A 6578-nucleotide genomic window follows, 5' to 3' on the forward strand; every position below is an offset into this window, starting at 1 on the left:
TTTGGGGCAGCGGAAGTAATTTCTCTTCTGTCTTCTCACACTTGCTATGGAAACCACAATTCAGTATGTACCTCCTCCCCAGGTAATTCATCTTCTGGGCTCTTCCACCACCACCTCCCCCAACCATTTTCCACCCCTACCACTCCCCAGTTACCAATGCTCATATTCCCACATGGGTGCTAAATCCCATCAGTTTTTCTGTCCGAAGGATAAGGATGGAAGAGGATTTCTTTGATCTCCAAGACTCTTTCATGGGTCATTTGAGGGGTGAGGACAGAAGAAGGTGAAGATTTCCAGTTTATCATCAAGGCATTGACGGCCACCAGATTGCTGGGAACATAATAGTGGATATTTCTGAAAAAAAAAAAGAAAAGGTTGCTTTGCAGCCCAGCGCTAAATTGTTAATGAGCTCCTGGTGTAAATTCATGAAGTGTAGGGACTCAGTCTAAGCAGGTGGCTCTGCAGTGACATGCAGCCTCCAATTATCTACTTACAAACAAGTTGTACAGCTCCATGTCTACATGGTCAGTATGTGAGTTTAGATTAGTGTTATGGAGCCTACAATGTGATAGACATATTTCCAGATATATGAGCCCACCTTACAGACTGTAAACCAGAGAAAACAGTTTCTGTAGGAGACCCAGAGGCTATTGCATGGAGTGGTCCTGAGTCCTGGTACCAGTGGCTCATTTGCCTTGTGGCCATTTGTAAAGCAGACTGCTTAGAAGTCACCACTCTTCGATCTCTCCAGATGTGAAGGTGCCACACATGCACAGATGTTACAGGTAGCTGCAGTTTGTCTTTTGGAGTTATGAGTGCTGTAGCCCAGGTACAGGATGCCAACACATAAGCCCACTGAAATGATACAGAGCCACAGAGTTAAAAGTACATAATCAACCTTTGTTCTAAATTCCCTAATTGGATTGCAAAATGACTTTTTTTCATGCTCTCAACTTGTCTTTTGTTTCTTCCAGTTCATCTACATCACATTCCTTGCAATTATATCACACTCCCTTTGTCCAATGCCAAGTATTTGCTGAGGACTTGTAAAATCCTCATTCCCAATTGTTTACCTGTTTGGTACAGGATTTCTGTCTTTCTTCAGAAAGCAATTCTGCTCTAGCCTCCTTCTGTTGGGCAAAATTATGCAAATTGCATAGATTAAATTGCTGTATAATGGTTGATCAGCTTTTCCTTATTGTTTGCCTTTTGCTACACAGGATTTGTCTGCATCTAAGAGTTTTATGTGTTTAATAGTTATTTAAGAGGCTTAGCATAGCTAATACCTTCAAGCAATTCTGTCCCTGCAGACTAGAGAGAAGTAAAGGCTACCTCTGGCATCAGTGATTTTGACTGAAGGAGATTTAAAAATTGTTTAAAAAGCCTGAGTGCCAAAGTTTCTGGGAAGAAGATACAGTGACCGTTGGCATTGTTTGGACAGTGTGCTGCTGTTTACCAAAACTCTCTTCTGTCTCTCTCCTGATAAAAGGAGCTGCAAAGAAGACCCAGCTCCCACTGGAGGAACGGGTCCAGCAGGATGCAGGTCTCCAAATTCCATGTTTTCTATTACAGTGTGTTTCCACTCATGTACATGCAAATGCTTGAATTCACTTTGGCACAAGCATAGGCTCCTATTCCAGCTCAAGGCTGATTGCAAGAGAACACATAGGCATTTCCTCTCAGTTGCCAGATCCTGTTCTTGTTAACATTTTGCCAAAGCATTAATCATATCCCAAATCCCATGTGCCCCTGAGCAGACTTTCCCTCCCAGCTGCTTCATCCCTATCCCTTGATAGACAGACTTTCATCTCTCTCCCACTCCTTACACATCCTTGAACTTTTCCAAGAGCTGCAGCCCCACCAGAGCAAGCAGGACAGGAACAACGAGTGGTTTGCTGCCATTGAGCTGGCTTTTACACATCCTCACTGGTCACATAGTGGAGGCCACTCCAGTCCACTCAGCAAAGCACACAGAATCCATGCAATACGTACAGCTTTTCTGTAAGCAATTAACTGAAGAAGTCAGGTTTGGTTTTCTTAAACAAATTAGCTTTTTAGTATTGAGTTATACACACCGTTGAGAAAACAGAGAGTAAAGTAAATACGTTCTTGAAAAGCAACCCTTCTCTCATGCAACTCCAGAGAGTACTACTCACACATTTGCCCACTGCAAACAGATGGGCCATTTTCTCGTGTCTCTATTAGGTAATAGGCTCAAGCTGTGAACAAATAAAGCAGAAAACACCCAATATGCCAATGCGTTAATTTTGTCTTCCTGTAGGTGTCCCTGTCGATTGCAAAATTGAGGCAGCCCCAGCTTTGTAATTTCTTACTTTTTTCCAACAAAGTTATAATAATTTTCCTGGGCAAAATAAATCCTGAGCATTTTTCACAGCAATAGATATGTAAAAGGTGTTGATTAAGCCATATGTGAGAAACAACAAAACTAGCCCCAGCAACTTGATAACCTATTTGTTTCTGTGTTATTTTTTTAGATAGCTGGATTCTCTGTTAAAGCATACATCTCTATGCACATTCTTTACCAACTCTAAGTTTTAATGATATGCCCAGAACCCTTTTACCTGATATGCATATGAGTTCACACAGTATGTATAAATATGTGTCATTTGCATGTGGTACATGTACTTCACTGGGTTGTATAGCTCAGGGCAGAATCTATCTCAGGCTGCACAGATTTTAAAAACTAGTAATGTTTGTGAATGGTTCATCATTGCTTTTATGCACCAGACGGTTGCCACGCTTACACTGGCATTGCCAGAAGGTTTCCACGGGGAACAAAATGGAACATGATAACTTCTGAAGAGGTCTAGGTATTGACTAAAACTAAAAAATACTCAATATTCTTCTCCCAAGATACTCAGTCCAACTCTGAGGTTTTACTTATTTTGCCTAGAAAGTCTTTCTCCTTGCAGGGCCGAATTCTTCAACCCAAAGAGGAGCAAGTGCTGAGTGCCACAGGGATTTGTGTACTTCCCAACACAAATTCAACAGTTCTTAATGCACTCAGGCCTATACCCAAGAGATATAAAGGTGCTTCTCTTTCTTTAAAGCTTAACCTGATTAGAGTCACTCCTATGACTCTTAATTTACCACTATCAAACTGCCTCTCCTATTGTTATAACCTTTCTTTCTTTCATGAGGGCTCTTTGGAAGCTTTTCACGTACTTGTTAAATGCTCTTGGTCACAAAGCCTGCTCAAAGTTCCCTTGATCATGTCATTGCTATGGTGTAAAATTGAATTACTTTTACAATGCATGCTGTACCCTGGCAAAGTGAAGTCTTTTCCCACAGTTAACAGAGGTGGAAGGCCTCAAAAATAAATGAATAAAGGAGGACCAAAAAAAGTGAATTTTCATTAAACTGAGGAAAATAACTTTTTCCTGAAATGTAGGGTAGGCAAGCTCAAGCATCTCTTTATTAAGTGTCAGCTAGGCACATCTCACTGTTTCAAAAGAGAAAAGGGCTGACTTGCTGGGGAGCAGTTAATAATAGTGAAGAGTAAAGCACTAGCAGTTTGCTTGATTTTTTTTTTTTTGGTGGTGGTTATAAACAACATCTTGTCTCCCATGAAGAATCAAGAACGTGAACAGCTTTTTTATTGTTGAAAATGCCTGTGGGATATTGTCGGGTTGTGGATCACAAAGTTAGTTTTCGTCCTTACTTCTGTCCTTTTTATAGGATTGGACATCACATGAATGAGGTTATCCAAACCAGAAATAAACATTAAAACTAGACAAGATATACTCAGAGCATACTCCCCATACCTCCAAAAGAAATCCTCTCACACATCCCTTTGCAGAAAATAAGCGAGGCTTTGTTATTCTTATTATATCATCTAAACAAAGAACTTTGATTAGCCCTGCTTGTTCCAGGTTCTTGTTACACAGTACAATAACAGGGCTGAACTGGCAGCCCATGGCTTCATGCTGGAGACAGCACAGTGCCCCTCAGAAGGCAAGCCTCTCTTTGGAGAGCTCAGTGGTCCTGCATTGTCTACAAGGTATGAAACAAATGCAGCAAAACACATGGACATGGCTAACACCTTTCTTGAGTTCAGCATTATCTTCCAGTGACCCTACTGATAAACTATTTTACCTGGTGTCAAAAACTCAGGCCAATTTTCCTTTCCCCTCTGTTTTTGGTGCATGACCTGTTTATTGTTATTTTACTGTGAAGCTCAGGGTCCTTCCTGTCACAGTCACAGTGGCTTCCTTAAGCTTCAGATCTTCATGTTCTTGATAGCAAATTCAATCCTCACACCAGTGGGCTGGGACTGGCAGGAGCTCATGGGCAGGGGTGCATCAATCATGACCAAGGTCCTACCTGGAGAGGGTCTAGATGCACCCTTTCTTATCTTTGGTAACTCAGGTTCAGTCTTAGGACTGTCTTGAACTGAACAAGGACTTTTTGGATTCCTGATTGGTTTCAGTCCTACCTATCCTGTAAAAGGGACTGTGCTGCCATGTCACTGGGTAGTCATCTTCCACGGGTATTGTTCTTGCACGTATATATTCTGCTAAAATCATGCTTTTGTGGTGAGAGCTTGCATCCTGCCAAGCAGGGTGATTTCATTGTACTGTTATCATGAAAGGGGTTTATAGGGAGCTGCTTCCACACTATCCTGCACTGGGGTGCAAGCAGAGCACATCTGGGCAGATGTGACCTCTCTGTTGCTCAAAGGGATTCCCAGTTAGCCAAGCAGCAAGGAGAACAATGGGAGCAACACCCTTTTGACTTGCATGGTTTTCATCTTTCTTTTGCTTCCCTTGGATTTTCTAAGGCAGGCTGTGAATACTGAAGTGTCACCACTTGCACTTTGCAGGTGATAGTGTGATGCTTGTTCACACCAATATGAGAGGAATCCCACAGCAGGAAGTCAGTTCTTTCAGACCTCTTTAGAAATGTGTGATAATCTTATAGTGCATCAACACTTTCTCCCTCCCCTCTCTCCTTGCCTCTAATTTCTCTTAAACAAGGTGATGTTAGTCTCTACGTTCTCATGCTACTGCTGACATAGCTCTCCTTTCTCTAAATTTGTCTCTTTGACACCTCACTATTCAGTGCTTTGGGGATGGGTTTATGTATTCAGTCTACACCTAGCCTGCTGTGTTGCAGTCTTCATGATGCTTTTTTCCACATGCTTTGGAAAAGACACATTTGGTGTTAGATATGCAGGCCTTCTTGTGTTCCCTTCCTTTTTTTATTTCTCTTCTTGCTCCTCCTGCCTTGCCTTCTCTATAAGGTTGGTCCATATTTAAATTTTGCACTTCTGAATAACATTCCTTGTATTCTTACTATGTTCAGAGCCAGTCAGATTTTTATGTTGGTTTTTTTTTTATTTTAACACAAACAGCTTTTGTTAACCAAGTACCCCAACTCTGAACAGTTTTCCAGGAAAGGAAAGCCCCAGGTTCAAGACCCTCTGTGGAGTTAATGGCAATTTGAATATGAATCCACATCCCTTGGGAGCACACTTACTGCCAAATGATGTTTGTTCTATGTATGTATTTATTTTAATTACCAATACACTAAACAACCTTTGAAAGATTGTTTTATCTTGATGTGCAATAAAGTTGAAGGATTTGAGAAGTTTCCTGGCCAGCTCTATTTATATCACTGTAGTATCTGAATTTCTCCCAGAGGTTGATTAATTTGCTCATGCAATCCAGCAAACAAGGCAACAACATATCAACATGGCTTTAGAGTTGGGAAATAAACACATAGAAGACAGGTTAAACAATTTTCTCAAGGCCACACTCCAAATAGGAATGCGCTCCCCCCACAAGAATCTCTTCCATGCCACACTTATATTTTGTCTCCAAACTCACCATTTTTATTTAAGTACCAAGAAATATTTATGCCATCACCTGATATTAGAGCACTGAGACTTACTGAAGCTTTCATTAAAGCTGTGTACAAATGCTACATTCTCACAGTGTCCATCTGGCGTAGCAATAACTATTTTGTCTCCTTTGCAGCGTGTGACACCAAAACTGTGCTGAGAATCAGCAGGGAAAATACTGCCATTGTCCTTGTCTCCCCACATGCACACACTGGGTTCCCTGTGGAGGACACCAGGTTCTCAGGCTGCTTCTCATCTGGTTTAAACATTGGATGTTAATACTTTTGTGTACCTTAAAAGTCCTGGTGAAGATCAGTGTTTCCCTCTTTAGTGCAACAGAGGTGTGTTAAAACCCACCAGGACTCACACACCACGTGGGCCTCTCTTAAGAAGCTCAGCTGTAAAAATAATTCTCATCGCACATTACAAAGTTGACTGTGGTGTTAAACACAGCAGACATTTGGTGAAGTGTACTCCTGGACAGGACCAAGTAGTTGCTAAGCATGCTAAGAAACAGTTCTCTCATTCAAACAGAGGCCACCAAAATGGTTTTTGAATAAGAAATCACCGAGTTTTCTTTACCCTTTCATCTTGTCAGGAAATCTGTGTGAATTTCCCTCCTCTCCATTTGCTTTCCTTCCCCTTTCTCTGCTGTCATTTACCAGCTGGGCTATTTTCTTCAAAGTACCCTCTAAATGTCACAACCACTGAACAA

This window comes from Neopelma chrysocephalum, unplaced genomic scaffold, assembly GCF_003984885.1.
Source record: "Neopelma chrysocephalum unplaced genomic scaffold, ASM398488v2 Primary Assembly neopelma1_23, whole genome shotgun sequence".
Taxonomy (NCBI): domain Eukaryota; kingdom Metazoa; phylum Chordata; class Aves; order Passeriformes; family Pipridae; genus Neopelma; species Neopelma chrysocephalum.